This window comes from Rhinopithecus bieti, unplaced genomic scaffold (genome assembly GCF_001698545.2).
Source record: "Rhinopithecus bieti isolate Rb0 unplaced genomic scaffold, ASM169854v2 scaffold_22522, whole genome shotgun sequence".
Classification (NCBI taxonomy): domain Eukaryota; kingdom Metazoa; phylum Chordata; class Mammalia; order Primates; family Cercopithecidae; genus Rhinopithecus; species Rhinopithecus bieti.
Window position 1 is genome coordinate 2,490,664 of NW_016811454.1, and position 21,761 is coordinate 2,512,424.

The following is a 21,761-nucleotide window of genomic DNA, read 5'->3' on the forward strand; positions in this document are numbered from 1 at the left end:
ATTTTATATATATTATATATATATATTTTAACTTTTAGTGTAATTTCCCTTAAGATTATGCTTCTAATTTAGGCCTTCAAGTTTTCTCAGTAGAGCCTTAGTTAGTAATATGTTGCCCATTAAAACAAAGGTTTCAAATGTATTGGTCTGAAGATATTTACATTAATCTCCTCTAAAATAAATTACCTAAGCTTCCACTTGAAAAAACTAAAGAACAATTAAGCAGAAGAAAACACTATAAATAAGAATGGAAACCAATAAAACATGGACATGTAACAGGAAACAAAATTAATGAAATCAAAAGCTGAGTTTTTTGGAAAAGATGTAGAAAATTAACAAACATCTAGATAGAATGAGAAAGAAGATATAAATTACAGTAGTGTCTTCTTATCTGCAGTTTTGCTTTCTGCGTTATCAGTTTTCCAGGTTTGAAAATAGGTGAGTACAGCACAAGAAGATATTTAGAGAGAGACAGAGAGAGAAAGTACACGTAAGCATGAAAGCAAACACATATTTCCATAACTTTTATCACAGCACATTGTTATAATTGTTCTATTATTAGTGCTGTTAATCTTACTGTGCATAATTTATAAATTATGCTTTATCACAGGTGTGTGTGTATACTATAGAGTTCAGTCCTATCTGTATTTTCAGGCATCTACAGGGGATCTTGGAATGTATTTCCTGTGGGTAAAAGGGGACTACTGTATCAACGTCAAGAATGAAAAAGGGAACACCACTGCAGATTCCACAGACAATAATAGAAAAACAAAAGAACTATATTATTTATGCCAATATATGAAAATTTATATGAAACTGACATATTTCTCGAATGACCCAATTATCAGTAATGATCCAATAAGAAAGATGGAACTTAAAGGGCTCTATATCAAATGAAGAAATTGAATATAGATTTATAAACCTTGAAACAAAGATAACTCCAGGCCCAGATTACTACGTCTCAAACAGTTGAGAAAGATACAACTAATCCTACAAAAACTCTTTCAGAAATAATAAAGAAGAGAACACTTCCCAACACATTATATAAACTAGCATTACCATGAAACCTAGGCCATATAAACACATTACTCAAAAAAGAAAGCCAGGGACCAGTAACCCTCATAGATAGAGAGGCAAAAATATTTAATCAACTATTAGTAAATTAAACACAGTAACATATACAAAAGATAATATTATCTTAATTAAATGGATTTTCAGCAGGAATGCAAACTTGATTTAACATTCAAAAATCCATCAATGTAATTTACCACATTATCAGACAAAAGAAACAGATGTAGAAATAACATTTGACAAAATTTAACACTTTTTATGATTAAAAACCTCAGCCTACTAGGAATAGAAGGAATCTTCTTCAACCTAACACAGGGACTCTATTAAAAAACTTAGAACTAATATCATATTTAATGGCAAAAATCTAAATGTGTTCTACAGATATTGAGAGGATCATAATAGTATCTGTTGTCACCATTTCTATTTAACAGTATAATATAGGTCTTAGCATCATAGCAAAAAAGGACAATGGCATAGAGACTAGAAAGTAATAAGTAAACCTACATTTTCTCCATAAAAAATAAATGGATAAATGGTGCTGAGTGAACTATGTATAAATATATTTTAAAAATACAAATGTACCTCTAGACTATATCACAGAAAAAAATAAACTTCAGGTAGATTACAGATTTTAAAACAAATGACAAAAATACTAATACAACTTCACAAAAATAGGAAAGAACATGTTTATGATTTGGGAATAGGGAAAGATATATTAACAGAATATAAAAAACACCATCCATAAAGGAAAAGACTGATAGATTGAACTAGCTTAAAACAACTATTCACCCAGGATACCAAATAAAGAGTGAAAAGAGCAAGGCACAAGCAGATACCTGCAACCGATGTTTTTGATAAAAGGGTTGTTATAGAGAATATATAAAGAAAATCTACAAAGTGATGACAGAGAGGAGGGAGATGGAGAAAATCCAGCAGAATTATGGGTAAGAGACCTATCTATATAAGTATTTCATAAAATAAACATATGGCCAATAAACATAGGAAGAGGTGCTCAACCTCCTTAATCCTCAAGAAAATAAAAATTAAACCTAATTTTATACCATAACATACCCATCAAAATAGCTAAAATGAAAAAGACAAAAACAGTACCATCTGTTGGTAAGGATACGGAATTCCTACTGTCTCATACTGCTGATGTGAGTATCATTTAGTATAGTTATTTGAAAACTGGTATTATACACACAGCCTTTAACTCACAGTGTACACACTTAGCAACACAAGTACATCTGTGCACCAAAGACAGTGCAAGATGCTCATAGCAGCATTCTTAATAGTCCTAAAGGGATAACTGAAATATTCATCAACAGTAGAATGAAACAGATTTTTAGATAAAAGTAACAATGGATTTATACAAACATAGTGATGAATCAAGGAAAAGTTAATATAAGGAAAAGTATTATTATTTTTTCCCTTTTCATTTCAAGGAGTAAGAAATATTGGCTAGGGTGGGCAAATCAAGAAATAGATGTTTAAGTACATTATTTAAAGCTATAAAGGCAATAATTAATCTGAAAATAATCATTAACCTGAAAATTACAACCAGAAGCAGAGCAGCAGAAAGAGAGATAGGAGGTAACCTAAATGTAAGAAATTACTCATCTACAATAGCAGGTAATCAAGAGTAGATATTCTATAAAGTTGACAAATCAAGAGAAAGGGGAATACATGTAAAATTTAATTTGAAGTTTTATCATAGCCACCTTAAAAATGTAAAAACAGCAACTGTGATAAGGGTTTGCCTGTGGGACTAAAACAAAATAGAAGCCAGGAAGGCTGAGTTTTCATTTTACTTTTTAATGATTTGAATTTTGAGCATGTGGATATATTATTTCTATAATAAAAAATACTAGTTTAAATGTACACAGATAAAAGGCTCCAAGCAAGAACCTGAAAAGTTCTAATTCTATTGATCATAGCTCACCAAGTTGAACTTACTGGAAAATGGTTGATTTCTGGGTAGTAAAGTATGAGTACAGAAAACCTCTTAGAATCTTTAAATAAACTATACGGTATCTGCCTGTGATTTTATAATTCATGGAGAATTAAACTCTTTAGCACATTCATTTTTATGTTAGTATAATTAAATGATTTTTGGTTAAGATATAAATTTATGGTTTATATTATCAGCACACATTATTTATGTATACTGAGAATAACATATTACTAATTTCTAAAACTTGCTCTCAGAAGGTGCTATGATCCCCCTCAAGATTTGCGTGCCCTGTAAAATTCACGATGAAACTGAATCCCCAATGCAACAGTAGTAAGAAGTGTGGCCTTTGGGAGGTGATCAGGTCATGAGTGACCGGCCCTCATGAATGGATTAATGCTTTATAAAAGGGCTGGAGGGAACTGGCTAAGCCTTTTTTGTCCCTTTTGCTCTTTCTGCCCTTCTGTCTTCTGTCATGTAAGGATACGACAACAGGGTGCCATATTGTAAACACAGAGAATCCCTTACCAGACACTAAACCTGCCGGTGCCTTGATCTTAGACTTCCTGCCTCTAGCAATGTGAGAAACGAATTTCTGTTCTTTATAAATTACCTAGTCTCGGGTATTTTGCTATGAATAGCAGCACAAACAAAGACACAAGGTAATAATAAAATTGGATTAGCTTTTTGAGATAAAGTAATTTATTTAAATCATGGTTATCTTTTAAAACAGGTCATGTAAGAACAGATTTATGTAATGTATTGAACCTACTTTTTCTGGTACTTATTGCTGCATAGCAAATCATCAGGCAACTCAGTGGTATAAAGCAATATGTATTCTGGTTTACATATTTACATCTCATAGAGTTTGTGGGTGAGGGATTCAGGAAAGACTAAGCTGGGCAGCCCTCGCTTGGGGGTCTCTCACAAGGCTGCAATCAGATGTAGAGTCAGGCTGCTGCTAAGGCTCCACAGGTCTGGGCATCCATGAGGGCTCACTTACGTGGCTGGCCATTGATGCGAGTTGCAAGCTGGGAGACCTGCCATGGCTGCCAACTAGATTGTCTACACATGGCCTTTCTAGCAAAGTGGACTCAGAGAAATGGAATTTCTCACATGGCAGCTGGCTTGTCCCAGAGTGAATGCCCAAGGGAATCAGATGGAAGCTACATATGCAGCCTTTTCTAAACTAGTCTCAGAAGTCACACAAAGTCTGTCGCATGCTATGATTTTCAATTAAGTCACTGGGCCAGTCCAGATTCAAGAAGAGAGGACATTAGACCTCAGCTCTTCACTGAAACGGTGTCAAATATTTTATTAACATGTTTTACAATCACCACACTTACTCTATGGGTTAAAAAAATGATGTGAATTTAAGCAAAATACTGCAAGTTTAAATTAATGAAGTCACATTTACTTTAAATTTCTATCTTGATAGAATACTTATGTGAACCATAATGGATTAAGCAGCATTCTTTAAGTAAAGAGACAGAATTACTCAGGAAAAAAAGTGGATCTTTGCTCTATCTTTAGAAAAGAAATACTCTCACCTGAAAACATAAAAGGAAAACCATACAATTAATAAAAATTATGAAGAATGATGCCGCAATAGCCATTGAGTGAACCTACAATACTAAATTGCTCTGTCACATCTTATAAAAGAAACAAAGCTAAATTATAAATATCCATTCAGAGTTTTGAATGCCTTAACTTGCCAACTAAAATTCTCAAGGCTCCTAATTAGTTCAGGTTAAACATTTAACCATGCAAAAGCACCTTGTCATAAATAAACTATACCTCACTCTTAATTACATAAATCACCTTTTTGGAAAGCCATGCATGTTATATAGACATAAACTGACTCCCTGGGATTAAAACCACAATGAAGTTATTCATAATTATTAAGTTAAAAATCAAAGGGTAGCATTTTAATAATTAGGTAAGTTTAATTTGGGACAAATGCAAATAACTACTTTCCATTAAAAGAGACATTGAAATGATCACGGGTTCTATTCCTTTATAAACTTCCCCACCTCAACACAAAAATTTCTATGGCCAACTGTCTTTTATTGTTTAAATAGGAAAATAAGGAGCTACGAAGTGATTAGTAGCAACACAGGTATTCAGCTGAACAGTCTCTTTTAAATAAGTGTTATTTCTTAATGCTCATGCTTTCTATAATCAAAAATCCCCAAGTATATCCAAAACTATTCTGTTATCTCTCAGTCATCTCACTCACCTGTTCTCTACCAATCATTGCATTGGTTTAGATTTCCTTGTAATCATAGAATATTTCATCATAAATAAGATTTAGGAGGTGTGCAGAAGGCTCTGCATTTTTGGCTTCTTCAAGTAACGGAGATCACTCACAGAGCTAGAGAATGAATGACCTTCATGGGCTGCCTCTAAAGTCAAACATGCATGCATCAAGAGAAACACCCAGCAAAATGCTGAGAGTACCCTGCAAAAGGGTATATCTGAATTGTTACTTATCTTTTATTCTAGACCCAAGTTCTTAAAAATGGAAAAGAAAAGAAACAGAAAATTAGCCTTGAGTCATGAAACTTGATAACTCAAAGGCAAGTTGTCTGACACTGTCAACTGATAAATAAAACTGACAAAAGCAAAACAAAACTAAGCAAAGTTCTGTGATTTGTTCAAGGCTCTAAAGGAAGCCAAGTCCCTGATCTTTCAAGCCTTTTCAAGCACCGTGATTTTTGACATTTCTTAGAAATGACAATACTCCTCTCTCCCTCTCTACTCACCTGTCAATCTAAATCTTGATTTTATATATACACACACACACACACACACACACACACACACAAAGATAATGAAGCAAATGATGTGTGATTGGTGGACCAGATTTAGGGGTAGCTTTGTTGCTATTAATGAGTTGTGACACAGTATTTCTCACAATGTCTTCTATGGGATGTTAGTGGATGGTGCTTCCAAAATGATCCTGTAGTCAAATGAATTTACGAAATAGTAGTTTACTCAGAATATTTAACTTGCTATATTGTGAACTCCATGGAGGGAACACAGTATATAGCACTTCCAGATCTTATATAAACTGAGATTATCTAGAGTACCTTTTTAGCACCAGGGACAGGTTTCATGGAAGGGGGCAGGGGAAATGGGGTAATGGTTTTGGGATGAAACTGTTCCACCTCAGATCATCAGACATTAGTTAGATTCTCATAAGGAGCATGCAACCTAGATCCACAGTTCACAACAGGATCCACACTGCTATGAGAACCTAATGCTGCCACTGATTTGACAGGAGCCTGGGCACAGGCAGTGCTTTCCTGCCCACTGCTCACCTCCTGCTATGCAGCCTGGCTCCTAACAGGCCATGGACCAGTACCAGCCCATGGCTGGGGGCTGAGAATCCCCAATCTAGTGAGCTAGAAATCTGTGGAACAAATTTTGAGAAGCCCTAAACTATATATATTGAATCTGAAGTATGTTAACATTTAAAATAACATTTATTGAAATGATATGGAACTCAATCTGCAGTCTCCTAGGATGTGATCCGAACTGTGGAAAGGGTAATTGGCATAACAAGAGACAATTTTTTAACCAGAAGTTTTAGACCTCCTTGAAGTCACCAGACAATTAATGGGATTGTTTGAAGCATTAGTGACCAATACTTTTGATTGACTTTGTTTTCTTAAGCTGCATCAATCTAGCTATGTAAGAATTAGCCAGTTGAGACTACAATTAACCAGACAGCTTTAAACTTGCACTTCAGAACTTTACAAAGCAATTACAATCATTCAGCATCATGCAGTTAGGTAAAACTGAAAGTTTAAAGAAAAGAAAGTTCTTATAAGACACAGCATATTGTACGAATTTAATTACTATTAAATTTCTTATGAAGAAATAGTAAGTATAGAAATAATTTTGCAACTTAAAAAAGAGGTAAAGTTTCTTGTCTTCTTGGAGATAAGTTGAATTTTAAACTCTCATAGGCATATAAATCTTTCTTAATATATGATCTTAGATTTTCCTTTTCTTTTTTAAGGGTGAATTAAAATGTTACTGAGTTAAGTTGTACTTCCTATATATTAACTGTAAACATAATTTTCATACAGGAGCATTTAATCATTGTATCCAATAATTAATATCTTCACCATGAGCAATGAAATCTACAAGTACCAAAGTTTACTAGTACAAAACTTCTAAATTTAAGGAAGAAAACATCATAAGATAAAAATTCATTGTCTAACTTTCTGGAAGCTCTTGAACATTCCTTCACTGTGAAATTTGGTGTGAAATACCTATAAGTCTGGAAGGGATGGTCTCATTACAATACATTATGTACAATCCTCCATTTAAAATCATTTCAAATTGTAAGTAGTAATGTTTATAAAAAGTCATCCTATATGGTTCTCTTTATTCCAGTCATAATAACAATATTATTTATTAATGAGTTTGATTTATAAAACTGTACCCATGACAATTTTTGCCTTTGGGCACTACAACAAAGTTAACAATATTCAGTGAGCTACAGAACACTTAATTATAAAAGCAGTCAGCAGCACCACAAATCACAATTATTTGGAAATAATACACCAATAATGCCATTTAAACTGACATTGGATCATTTAACTATATTTTGATGTAGAATAACATTTGTCTAAATGATCTAGGTAAATATGGAGTCTTGGAAGATTGTTATTGTTAAGGATTAAGTTGGAAACCTGGCAGCTTGTTTTTTGTTTTCCTTTGAGCACACGTGAAACAGAAGGGGAATCTGGGTCATTGGGTGCTGCCATTTACAGATTAAAGAAAAGTCATACTCTCAACATTTGTAGATTTTGTGATGCACAATGACTGAGAATATTCTACTATGCCACAGCTGCTTCTGAGTTTTAATAAACCTCTTTGATACATCAGACAGTCATGATTACTAAAAGCTCACCTGATTACAGCATTTTTCACTAAGAATGACATAGAGGGCAGAGCAACTAAGTCAGTAGTATCATTCTCCATGAAGATAAGTTGTTCATTCTGAATGCAATAGGCAATAGATGACATATGATAGTTCTTCTGAAGTAGTCCCATAAAGTACTATTAAGTTCTCCTTTCAAATCCATCAAGGTAGAATTAGATGACTCCTTTATAAATTAGCAACTTTTAAAAGTTCAAATGAGTGGAAAAATCATTGACATATGCAAATATATTACATAAGATATATAATTCTTAGCATAAAAGTTAATGACAAAATAGTCTTTTCAAATTTTTTTTGTAATTAATAAGTCTTTGTTTTATTCAAACAATTTGAAGATTAGCAAAATTATTTCAGAAAGTACTATATAAATCAAGCATTTTGACACAAATATTCTCAATACAATCTGAACTTATAAATGAGGAGCTCTAGGAATAAATGGATCCAACTAGAAAAAGATACATTGAAATAAAAGCAGCAATGGATATTTAAAATAAGCTTTTAAAATGTCCACTAAGATTAGTCATACAACAGCTTTACCATTTGTCTAATGGGACTGAAGTGCATTTTGTAGCGATCCTGTTAATAGGATAAAGAGGATTATGTGTGGGCTAGGTTGCTCACTTGCATGTATATCACAAGAATCAGCCCTATAGCTTCAATTTGTTGTTTATAACCAGTGAAACTACAAAACATTGGGGATCATTGTTTATATTCCTTATGTGGAAATGTTTCAGGTTTTATATTCAACATATCTTTCCAATAATAGCTACAGATGTCATACATGTGTCTAGGGCTTTTTAATGGTTTCCTGTTCTAACGCCTGGTGTGAATTGAACAAAATATGGACAATCCTTGCCCTTTTAGGGAAAGGGGGGAAAAAAGCAACAAAGAAACCTAATCAGGTCTAAAAACGAGTTTATCCTACTCTGTACAAAGAAAACAGAAAGAGTCTGGGGAAGATAAACTAATTTCTACCAGTTTCTGCCTACCACATATACACTAACTCAATTTAGATTGATTTGATAATGTCTACAGACTTACTTCCAAGGTTACTATATACATTTGGACTTTTTTTCTCCGAAAAAATAGCATGAGATGAAATGTTGTCTAAGCTCCTTTTAATTTTATTTCAGTTTTATCTTGGTTTCTTACTTCAAAGCAAATAAGACAAGTTTTTTGACATCTTTTCAAAATTCACCACAGCAGGGCACCACCAGAACCAATCTTCTTTATATGGAATAACACAACTTTAAGCAAAAGGATGGTGATTTTTAAAACACATTCTGATTTACAGGAAAACTGTTGTTTACACAGGAGGAGAATAAAATAGCTTTATTTTACATTTACATTTTTTTAAGTGGCCCACTTTAATTCACACCAATCCCCATTTATTCAGCTCTGGGGTAATAGAAAGGTAATTGGAATAGTAACCAGAAAACAAAATCTTAGTTCTTTATTTTCAACTAACTGGCTTTTTGCTAATAATGTGTGTATTAAATTTCATGCATACAGTTTAAATGTTTAAAAGATATATATTAAAATTTATGAAGATAGTCAGGACTTAGGAAAATCACTTAATCCCTCTGAAATTTAGTTTCTGCAGTTACTATATACCATATACTGAGCAATTCAAAGAAAAACAGGACATAAGGAACTAATGGTTTGACACTCATACATAAAATTTTAATTCTAATCTATCTCATTGCATGTTGTTTTTTTTAAAAGTTGGTATTGTCGCTTTTACTAAGTAGAATTAGTATAACTAAACTAAGAAGTATGGCCATAGCAAGTAGCACGAATGATTTTTTAAACAGTAAATGAATGCAGTTACAGAGAAGGATATTATTTTCTTCATCATTATGTCCAAATTTCTATTTAAAATAAGTTTTACAAAGAAAATGCTATTTAGACCTTAAAATATCCAGATTATACTGTACCATAGTTGTGAACCATTGATACGAAACAAAATTTAATTATTTCCTCCTATACTTTAATAAGTAGCCTGGGCTGGGTGCGGTGGCTCATGCCTGTAATCTTAGCACTTTGGGGAGGCCAAGGTCAGGAGTTTGAGACTAGCCTGGCCAACATGGTAAAACCCAATCTCTACCAAATACAAAAATTAGCCAGGCGTGGTGGTGCATGCCTGTAATCCCAGCTACTTGGGAGGCTGAGGCAGGAGAATCGCTTGAACCCAAGAGGCAGAAGTTGCAGTCAGCCGAGATTGCGCCATTGCACTCACTCCAGCCTGGGGGAAAAGAGTGAAACTCTGTCTCAAAAAAAAAAATAATAATAATAATAATAATAAAGGAGCCTGAATTACTTTAATTACGAAGTCCAAATACAAGTTTATAAGAACGTAAGCAGGCTTTTAATGTGGAATTTTTGATCATATTATTTAATGCCTATGATTTATTAATGACAGAAATACCATCCTCAAACTGTATCTTATGTCTTTATAACAAGATGAATTAATTAAAAGTGTGATGTTTATTATTATGTGAGACTACATATGTTTATAAGAAGAAATACAAAATACATATAAGAACTCATAATTTATGGCTAAAGTTTCAGTAAAGAGGAAAAATATATGGATGTTCTATACAACTAAGAAGACTGCTTTATAGTACAAATATAAAGTATTCATTTCACAATAAAGGATAAAGTGAAAATTTCTTTCACATTTTTCAATAACAAAAAAAATCATTGGTGACTTCTAGGAAAGAGGTAGCAGAACAGTCAGAATTTAATGCAACCTCTGCTAAAAGATACAGAAAAAAAGAGTTAAACTATAAAAAGAAGAAGAAATCTGAAAAGACAAGCTTCACTCAACAAAAAGGTAAACATCATAGTGGACCTGAAAAGCGAATAAAAACATGAAGTAGTGAGTGGGGCCCAAGCCATAGACTTGCTGGGCTCTGGAAGAATAGGTAAGAGGTCCCAGTGAATGTCTAAAAAGAATGCCAGAAGAAGAAAACGGAGAAAATGGCAAAGAATCACCATATCTGAGATAATAGTGGGAAAATTTTCATAACAGAAGGAAGACAAGAGTTTTTAGCTTACAATTATACTGCAAGTACCAAAAGAAAACATATTGAAAGTGAAAACAACAAAAAAAAAAAAAAAAAAAAAAAGAAGATAAAACACGTATCACCCATCAAGGGATGACAATAAGACTTTTATCAACAACAATAGGTGCTGCAGGTATTAAATAATATCTTTAAAGCTTTATAGAAAAGTAGTTGGCAACCTAGAATTTTATATCCACTTAAGCTAATATCCAAGAATTAGGGCAAATAAAAGGAATCTTTAGAAATTCAAGTAGTCGATTTTTTCCATATTCTGGCCCACGGATATAATCAAGGAAGTACTTTAGCATTTATAAAAAAACGAATTCATGGAAAACATGAGTCACACAAGCACAAAAATTGCTCAAACAAGTGGCTAAATCTGCTTAAAATGTTAATGACCAACGTTTTGCATTTTTTTTTTTTAAGATAAATTTGAATCACAGCAAAGTGAGAGTACCAATAAGTAGAGACAGCGTGTAAAAGTGGCAGTTATGTTTAGGAAGACAGAAATTCTGGATAACAATACTTTATTTTAAATATTACTACATGTGTATCTCTGTATATACACACACATATATGATACACTACAAAGTGAGAAGATTTTTATTTCAAATGACTTTAGATGTTAATGCTTTGATAGTACATCTTTTGTTGTCTGTACTAACAGCAGTGTTGTTATTTAAAAACATTTATGTTGTAGAATAAATCAAATCCATACTAACATTAAAGTTAATAGCACTCAAGACTCTCAAGGTGAAAGAGAAGCAATTAGAAAATCAAAGAAATTAAACTCAATGATAAAACTGAATTATAGACATTGATTTCAACTCTGGATTTTAAGTGTGTATTTTCCCTAAGTCTGGCCAGAACATGATATAAAAGTAATTTGTTCTCAGGAACAAGGTGCACACCTAGGACCGGAGTTTGGCTTCTAGGACCATTCTCTACAGATCTTCTGTGAGAAGACTGGTGGCAAGTGTGGGGCAAGGAAGGTATATAGTGATCTTGGGAAATCTTGCTGTTCCATAAAGGAAGGAAACTTGTAAGAATTAATATAATCATGTCAAGAACCCAGAAGCTAGTCTGAAGGGTCTTCTACTCACCAAAGCTGAGACATCAGAGAAAAAGATCACGGGTGATTTGCACACACTGCATTTAAGAAAGGCTGAGTTCATATTGATAAGAAAGAAGTCAAAGAAAAATCTTCTGTCATCATGTGACACTTCTATGAAACAAATTTACTTGGAAAACTGGACATTTAAAACCTCCAAATAAGTGGGGTTTGTTTTTTTATTTTTACTTTAACGGTATATACTTTATTTCCAGGTAATCAAATAGCCCCAGTTATAGAAAGCTGTGGAAAGCTCTACATTATAAAAGAGTAAGAGCAAATGTAGAAGAAATGAAATAGTTAAAAACTGTTACACTGCATAGCTTAAAGAAATTATTATTTCAGCATAAAATTGTTAGTTATAAAAAATAATGACAGTAACTGGACATAGTGACAAAGTTAGTTTACAAACGATTATTTGTTGTTTCAAGTAGAACATATTCATGTTTGCCATGGATGGATGAATTTGTCACCACCTTAATCCAATAATCAAATTTAGGTTACTAACAGTGAAAAACAAAACTTATTATGTATCTTTTGATCTTATGTCTAAGAAGTATTACTGTATATCGCCTATGATACAATATTGCTAAAATGTTTAACTTACATTTGGGCAAGCCTTTAGGTAGGACTTTCAGCTAACAGAACCTACAAGGACAAGAGGAACAATTCAAACAACTTTACAAGGAAGCAATTACATTCAGGCAAAATGACCTGCTCAAAGACAACTGGTTGGTTTTCTGAAAGTCAATGTCATAAACAAAGATTACAGAGATATAAAAGACATAGCAACTAGATGCAATGTGTAGTCTTAGATTAAAGCCTGATTTAAAACAACAGTTGGAGAACAACTGAGGAAATTCTAATGTGGATTAAGTATTAGACGATATTAAAAACTGATAATTTCCTGGGGCATGACAGTGTTATATTTATAATATTAAAAATACTTCTTTTTTTAGATACATACTTAAGTTTTAGGGGTTGTATGTCATAGTTTCTGTCTTGCGAGTCGGGTCCTTTCGTAGACCACTCACTAAGCAACACGGCTGCTGAGGATGATGTCACAATCACATAGCAAATGGGTTAAGGAAGAGGCTTGGAGAAATTTAAGCCAGGAGGCAGGAAGAAGAGAAAGTAGAGGTTCCTTGATCCTTCTAGTGACCCCAAGGAAGGCTGAGCGGGGAGCAGGGTGTTCTGCTGAACATGCCATGGGTGGGGTATTACAGGACATAGTCCACACAAACTGTTTCTCTTACTTTTCATGGGATGAGCATAAGAGTAACCTTGACAGTGGGGAATTACACAAGAATCTTGGCATAAGGCAGTGTAGAGTGTAGATACTAGCTCTTTACTGAGGTGCTCTACAAAAGCCAGCTGCCTTACATCTGGAAATCTTTGGAATGGTGGGAATTTGCTGCCTGCTGCTGGTGCCAGGGAGCCACTGGTCCCTTGAAGTTGAGTTCAAGTGCAGCTCCTTCCACTTAAGGTGAAGGGTGAGGGCTCTGGTCCTAGCTTATTTTTCAGACCACCCAGGGTAAGACCACAGAGTTGTGTCAGTCAATTCTGCCTGTTGTATCACAGTAATTATAATCTATTTCAAATTTCTGTGTTATGAAATAAAATACATATATGCTAAAATTGATGAGTAATGAGCAAAGAATACAACTAACATTTATAGATTTGAAACAAACAGAAAAGAGGTGGGGAAAATCTGTCACTTCAATGGTAGCCAGAAATAAAACCAAACAGATCAGTAATGACAATAAATTTAAACAGATTAGACTAAGCTATTTAAATACACAGATTATCAGACTGGATTTTTAAATACAGTCTATCTATATGCCCCTTATAACAGACATGCCTATGGTAAAACCACACCGAGAAGTTTAAAATAAAGGGATAGAAAAATGCACCAGAAAAAATCTGACCAAAACAAACAAGTGGTTGCAAATGTATCAGGCAAAATAGAATTTAATGAAAAATTACTAATATGGACAGAGAACTGTAGACAACTAAAAACAGCCTCAGCACACTTAAGACAAAACCTCAGAAAATTAAAAGTAGAATTTGACAAATCTATAGTCACACTAGGAAATTTTAGTACATTTCTATTAGAAACTGGCAGATAGAGTAAAAGAAAAAAAAAAGGTAGGTATATCGAATATTTGAAGAACAAAATGAACAAGCTTCAGGTAAATATAGCAAAAAGTAGGAGATATGCTTTCATTTTAATTACACATCGAATGTTTACAAAAATTAATCATACACTAGATCACAAAATATCACCACAAATTTCAAGAAATCAGCATTATATGAATCTCTTGATCTGTATACAATGCAATTAAATCAGCAATGGGTGCAGACTTGGATGTTCAAAAACTTTAAAATATACTACTAAATAATTCATACGGTAAAGGGGAAGTCACAATAGAAATCAAAGCATTTAGAAATGAAAGGCAAATGAAAATACTGTGCATCGAAAATTAGCGGATGCAACTACAGTAGTAACTGTACTTTGATTAGAAACAAACATATTTAAGTGCATTCATGTACAACAAGAAAATAAAAATAAATGAGTTAAGCATACAAAAGCTAGAAAAGCAAAAAAAATTAACTTCATTCTTTCTCTATTCTTAGTCTACTTAAAACTAAAATAGAATAAAGGAAATAAAAGCAAAAGTTAATAAACTGGAAAAGATGAGAGAATAGAGGGAATTAACTAAATCAAAAGCTGTTTCCTTAAAACAACTTTTAAAACTAGTAATACAGACAAATCTCTACTAAGATTAATCAAAGAGAAAAAATTAAAACAGAATACGTACAAATTAACAATATTGGGGTTAGGTAGAGAACATAACTACACATAAAGTGGAGATTACTTTAAAATCTTGACTATGACAATGCATTTGAAAATATTATAAACAAATTTCTGGACATTTTAAAAACTGGCAACCCACAACAATTCATCTAGACAAAACAGAAAATCTGAGTAAGTCATCTTCTCCTATACCCTGCCCCATCCCCAGAGAAACAACACATACGCACAGTCCCAGACTGAACAGGTGAGTTCACAGAAAATACAATCCCAATGCTAAAAATAAATTGCTTCAGAGAATGGGAGAAAACCCAATCAAGTCTCCCTACTCATTTTGTGAAGCTTACATAGGGCATGTAAAGCATGAACCTTAATTCTTTAACTAAACAGGGACAATGCAAGAAATAAAAGTACAGAACTATCTCAGTTATGTGGATGATAATGTCACAAGTGAAATATTTACAAACTGAATTCAACAATATAGAAAACAGAATGCATCATGGCCAAGGTGTTTGATAAATGGCCACAAAAATGAAAGGAAGGTTGTGTATTAGAAAATGTATTCATGGAATTACACTGCTTTCAGTGATAAGAGAAGAAATATCATCATCTAAATAAACACAGAAATAGCATTTCAGAAACAAAATTCATTAGTTATTTTCAATGGCACTGAAATAATTGATTTTACATGCCAAATATTAAAATAAAATAGATCCACGCTCATACCACTTTACAAATTTATAGGTAAATTAAAGGCTTAAATTCCAACTTAAAAAAATTGGAAAACATTGTAATTCATTTTAGAAATTTTCTTTAAACATATACACTATAATAATAAGAGAAAATTGATAAGCATAAACACTGAAATTTAAAATTTATCTATAACACAAATTAAAATTAAACAGACTGGGTATTGTGGCTCACATCTGAAATCCCAGAGCTTTGGAAGGCCAAGACAGGAGGATGGTTTGAGGCCAGGAGTTTGAGGCCAGCCTATGCAACCCAGTGAAACCTCTATCTCTAAAAAAAATTTTTTTAATTAGCCAGGTATGGTGGCATGCTCCTGCAATCTTAGCTAGTGAGGAGCTGACACGGGACTGCTTGGACCCAGGTGTTTGAGTTCGTTATAGCGAGCTAGGACTGCAGCATTGCACTCCAGTCTGAGTGACAGAGTGAGACCCTTTCGCTGAAAACAAAACCAGTTATGGACTGGGGAAAATATTTTCCAATGCCTATTAACCAAAAAAAAAAAAAAAAAAAAAAAAAAAAAAAAAAAAAAAAAAAAAAAAAAAAAGGCCTAGTAAAAAGTGGATGGCAGGATTCAAAGAATATCTTGTGACCAAAAAATATAGAGTGTTAGTTTCTACTGAGATAATTTCATCTTACTTCCCTTTCCATTAGATCCCCCAGTTTTGTTCAGGTGCACAACCTTCCTTCCCTTCACTCACTGCATGGGATTCAGGGGAAGCTATCTCCAAGTCAGTTTCAACTCATCCAGGGTATTTTTGGCCACTTGAAAGAAATGAGGAAAAACAGAAAATAAAAGTTACTTAGATGATGATTTAAATAACTTGATGATTTAAATGATGATTTAAGTCATCAGTTATTTAGATGATTTAGAATTAGAAGAAAAACCGTCAAAATGAAAAAAAAGCAGAAAAAAACATGTTTCCTCATTACAAATTCACAGACTAAGAATTAAGATCACTGATTTCCAAATGTGTTACACCAATTTATATTCCTATCAGTTTCTACAAGAGAGCTCCCATTTCAACTATACCATCTTTCTCATTTTACAGATGAAGAAACTGTCCCTGGTAAGTTAAGTAACTTCTCCAAGACCACACAATTCAGTCTCTAAGCTTGCACCAGAAGGCAGGTCTCCCCCAGTTGTCAGATTATAGTATACGTTTGCTGCTAATGAACACATTGTATTTTCAACTCAGGTAGAAACAGCAAGAATTATCTGTGGTTTAGTTTTCTGCTTCATTGGTTCCTCCATCAGTACAGCCTTCCATGAGAGTGAGAATATTGCTAACTTTCAGGAAAAAGGCACCTATCTTAACTGTTTTACCAGAAGCAATTTCTCTTCATGTTTGATGTTAACCATGCAACCAAATGTCAGGACTCCTGCCAGACAAAGAAATTCTAAAAGGGTGGGTTGTGCTGTTCAGCGCAATCAGATTAAGATTAGAACCTCAGCCAAATTGAGAGCAGAAAATATGCACAGGGTCTGTCAGGGGGAAACTTTATCTGTTCTTACGTTTGGTGAACGTCAGTTAGTTACTTGGGATATATTAACTTTCCCAGACCCGAGAGGGGCTGTGTCCTAAATTATTCTTTCTGGGTCCTGTATGGGACGTAATTCCTTTCCCTAGAGAGACGGTAACGTTTTGTTGTTTTTGCTGTTGTTTTGTCTACCTGTTCAATGAGGCTGATGATAATGATAAGTATGAATAAATGGGGGCTGGCTTAGTCCATTTTGTGTTCTCATTACAGAGTATCTGAGATTGGGTCATTTATTAAAATATTGATTTAGTGTGTGGTTCTGCAGGCTACAAAGTTCATGGGCACGGCCCTGGCTTCTGGCAAGGGCTTCTGCGCTACATCATAACATGGTAGGGCAGGTTAAAGCAGAAGCAGAAACATGCAAAGAGAGAGAAAATTCATGGGGCATCCTGGCTTTATAACAACCCACTCTCTTGGGAAGTAATCCATTCTTGCAGGAACTAATCTATTCTCACCGGAGAGAGAGAACTCAGTTACTACCACCAGAACAGCACCAAGCCATGCTTGAGGAATCAGCCCCCAGGATTCAAACACCACCCACTAGGCCCCACTTCCCAACACGGCTACGCTGGGGACCAAATTTCCACAGGAATTTTGATGGTAATAAACAAACTAGAACCAAAGCATAGCAGGGAATGAAATAAAAAATAGGTGCTTATGGTTTAAATTATATTTTAGGTCAGGGTATCTTTATGGCCATGTGAAATTATTCTATGGAAACAAAACACGTTTTTGTGTGTGTGTTTTATCACTCCCGCTGTTGTCAACAGAATGTCTCACTTTGTTTCTGTTTTTACAGCTTCACAATTTCATGCAAAATTCTACAGTTGTTTTTCACAACTCCAGTGTGTTTATTAATTTGTCAAATACATTGTAATCTTTTCACTCTATCTGTAGCATCTTTGAATACATTCATAAAGATCATGCTTCCCTCTAAGCACCCATGTGGAAATAGCTGACCTCATCTTCCTGCGCCTAAGCAGCTTGCCCTATCAAGGCCAGGTCCAGCCTTTCTTCATAACCTCAAGTCACTCCATGCTGTTATTACATTGGAGACTGCAATAGCTAAAGGATATTTAAGATGCAGATTCCCAGATCCTGTTCCCAAAGATTTTTATTCAACAGACTGAGTTGGAGCCCCCAAATTTGCATTTTGCAAACCCCTTCGGTGTTTCTGAGGGAAGGGGTCTTTTGATTATTCTTTGAGAAACAGTGCTTTCAAATTTAACTCTGCCCAGAAAGCTCTTCCTCTACCCAACATGATTTACAGGTCTTTGTTGCTGTGAATTTGCACACTGACTTTTTTTATGCTTATCAAATGTCTACCCTTCCTTTAAAGTCCACATAAAGCCATCTTTTTCCTTGAAGCCCCCTTGACCACATGGCACTGAGTTCTTTCCTGAACTTTCGGCATTCACTGCCTTTCCTGATTATTCATACCTGGCCTTGACTCTGGGTATACACTTCTGGGAATGTCTGCCCAGTCTACCACATGGTGAGAACTGCTCTTCTCTCACTGGCATCATACATCAAATGTCTGCAGAACATTCCCTACACCCCCCATTGCCATGGTAGATTTAAAGTGCTATAGCTTGGGCAAAGTGGCCATTCTGGGCCAATTAGACTTTTTTCCCTAAGGCTTAGGAAGGAATTAGTTCCTCTCTGCAGAAGGGAAAACCAGAGTTCCTAGCAGCCACACATGTTTCCCCGATGTGGAGGAAGACAGTGGGCAGGTAAACAGGTAAACATGATGAAAGCTATGAAAGAGTGAAGCAGAAGCAATTGCTTGGATCTCAGATTCCAGTTTTTCCTGAAGCATAGCCACATCTCTCACTTCCCAAGATGTAGATGTTCAATGTTCTCATGAATTACATGTCCCATTCTCAAAAAACCAAAATAAAAAAAATTTTTTTAAAGCCCTTTGTTTTTCCACTGAACCATTTTAAATTGTATTTTGCCACTTGGAATTAGTTATTAAATTGTTATTAGCTTATAAAATTTAACCAGTGCATGTTCTCCTCAATGTGATTATAAGTTCTACAGGGTTTTCCCAATGCTTTGCTTCCAGTATCTTTTCAAATAATAGCCGAACAGCATTTACCTCACTTCCCTTTATAGAAACTGGTCTTACGAAGTAATCAATGACTTCAAGGTTTGGATATGCATTTCTTTGATTTCCAAGCATCTCTACTTGTATCTTTACCCACAAACAGATCCTGTGTTCTATATGTCAGTGGATAGAAATACCTACCTGCTTTACTACCCCAACATGAAATGTGGAAATTATTCTTGACATCTCCTATCATATTCCCTTATCCAAGATACGTAAGTTTTATTTCCTAAATATTTCTGCCACTTACTTGCCTTACTAAACAATTTGACATTTACTTAACCTCTATGTACCTCATTTCCTTACTAACAGAAATATCAGTGGGACCACCTTATGGGGGTGTTAAGAGGATTCGATAAAATAATACATTTAAAGCACTTAGAAAAACGACTAGCACAAAATAAGTGTAGTTGTGTGTGTTTTATAATTATTACGGAATCAACTGCTGAGTTTACACAGATAAAGGAATTGTGCTGATAATTTGGGTGGTTGCCTCCTGTGCCCTGAATCATAACAAACTCCTACACATTTTTCTACCTGCATCCTTTGGTCCTTGCAAAGATTAATTTCTAGTTCATTAATTTATCAAAACAAATTTAGAAATCCAGGAAAACTCAAATTTTGACTTTATTTTTAAAAATATAAAATTTCATTTTTTGTATTTGTTATATTTTTTATTAGTATATCATACTTATACATGTTTTGGGGGTGCATTTGATATTTTGATATATGTATACAATGTATAATGATCAAATTAGAGTTAATACATTATATACTTCAAAATACCTAGAAGGATCATGATGTCTGCAACACAAAGAAAAGATAAATGTTTGTGGTGATAAATACCCCATATTTTAGCTTTAAATGGTTACTTTGGTAGTATCTATAACTACTATCCCAAATATACACAGATAACTAAATTGCATATTTGCAAATTGCTAAGAAAACACTGACCAGAGACTAAAGTTGAATATACATATAAATAATAGATTAATTAATAGTACAGTAATTTCCAAGCAAAACCCCCATCCATTACCCCCATTGAAACTACATTTAAAATGAAAGACGCTGACTTAGAAGGATGGAGTTTGAAGCATATTAAAAATGCAGAGATGTCAATACTCTCAGAGACCTGTATCTGCTCTGTTTCATTTTCTTATACAGACATAGATATAAGACATAGATAAATACATTTCATGCTGAATAAATTAAAATATAGTTGTTTATTTTTAAAAACTGAGCACTGCAAAAGATACAAAAATATACATTACCTTTGAAAACATTTTATTTTTTGCTTAGATGCTATCTTTAAAACCTTTTCTGATAATTTATTCATTTTTTTCTCTTTTCATTTGCTTATCCATTGCTTCTTTTATGCATTCTTTCATTTATTCCATCATCAGTTATTAAATACCTACCACATGCTAGTGTTGGCCTGCAAAGATAAAGAAAATACATTCTCCATCCTCAGTGCACTTCCACTCCAAGGGAAAGAAAGAGACATGTAAATGTAAATGAGAGTGGTCCTACTGTTCATGACAGAAGTATAAACCACTCTTTCTGGGCTTGGGTGGGAGTGGGGAGCAGGAACTGAGGAGGGAACAGGTAGCTCTGCGGACACAGCAGGACGTGCCTCAGTCCAGGAACAAGTGTGTGATCTGAGGGCATCTACACTGTGATCTCTGTGACTCATGTCTGACCTCTGATATTTTGGTTCTATATTAAATACTAATTTCTCCAATAACATACTTTCATTATGACCTCAACAAATGTCTTATCACACATTGCTTTAAAAATACTACATAAAAGGTACCACATTTCTGCCTGGAAGCAGAGTTTCAGAAAAGGGATAGAAAAAAAGAGGTGGTATTTTAACCTTGTCTTAATGAATGAGAAGGTATCTGCTCCACAAAAAAGTGAGGAAGGTAAGTCAAGATAAAGGCAGCAGGACTAGCAAATTCGGGAAGCGTACAAGGGAAGGGAGCTTCCAGAAAACCGCAGGAGATGGATGGCAGGTATGAACCATTTGAAATTGCTTTGTTGCTTCATAATCCGTCCTTTCCTGTTTCCTTCTAGGTTTTCAACTTCAACAAAACAATTATAAGGAAGATAACATTTCACATCAAGAGAAGAAAGCCAGGGCTGGGTTCATTGATGTAGTTCCAATATTGTCTTAAGAACTTGCCTTTGGAAGAATTTTTTTTTTTTTGAAATTAAAAGAACTTGCAAGGGTCTCTATACGCAAAAGACAGTCAGTATGCATTTAATGCTCGACTTTGGAATCAATATTTTTTGCTAGCTGTGTGCTAAGTGCCTTCTGTAAATTAAAGCTAAAGCTGATCAAATTCAGCTTTTAATGCAGATTACTCTCTGACTTACTTCTATAGTC

The 21,761-nt window shown here is 34.1% G+C and overlaps 1 protein-coding gene across 3 annotated transcripts in view; it reads right to left on the minus strand.

Moving 5' to 3' along the window:
* Positions 1 to 21,761, minus strand: part of PARD3B (par-3 family cell polarity regulator beta) — a 1,116,980-nt gene that overhangs the window by 564,913 nt on the left and 530,306 nt on the right. Inside the window, exons 1-2 of one of the 3 annotated variants that reach the window (XM_017893931.1) lie at positions 13,126 to 13,203; positions 12,766 to 12,806 (exon numbers count right to left, since the gene is read on the minus strand). The exons of the other annotated variants lie outside the window; for them this stretch is intronic. The gene's annotated coding sequence lies outside the window, so the exon portion shown is untranslated. Of the gene's footprint in view, positions 1 to 12,765; positions 12,807 to 13,125; positions 13,204 to 21,761 lie in introns of those variants that run through there. 3 annotated transcript variants of the gene reach the window in all.